Here is a 284-nt window from a genome sequence, read left to right on the forward strand (position 1 = left end):
GAAAGTATAATTATATAATTTATATTGTATAATAAATATACATATATAATATTGTACTTGTATACAGTATACAGACGTACAGACAATATGAACCATGTTGACGGTAGTAATTAGGTAGTAATTAAATATTCAAATATGCTAGAATGTTACTGATGAATGTTAAACACATTTGTAATATGCTATAATGTTACTGATATGCTGGGTGAACATTGAGGAGTTACTTTAAGAGTTTTGGTTAAAGGGGTCATATGATGTTGCTAAAAAGAACATTATTTTGTGTATTT

At 26.1% G+C, this 284-nt stretch overlaps 1 protein-coding gene across 1 annotated transcript in view; it reads left to right on the forward strand.

Moving 5' to 3' along the window:
* Nucleotides 1-284, forward strand: part of brinp3a.1 (bone morphogenetic protein/retinoic acid inducible neural-specific 3a, tandem duplicate 1) — a 55152-nt gene that overhangs the window by 2248 nt on the left and 52620 nt on the right. The gene's annotated exons all lie outside the window — the stretch shown is intronic.

This window comes from Sinocyclocheilus anshuiensis, unplaced genomic scaffold, assembly GCF_001515605.1.
Source record: "Sinocyclocheilus anshuiensis isolate Anshui unplaced genomic scaffold, SAMN03320099.WGS_v1.1 scaffold385, whole genome shotgun sequence".
Lineage (NCBI taxonomy): Eukaryota > Metazoa > Chordata > Actinopteri > Cypriniformes > Cyprinidae > Sinocyclocheilus > Sinocyclocheilus anshuiensis.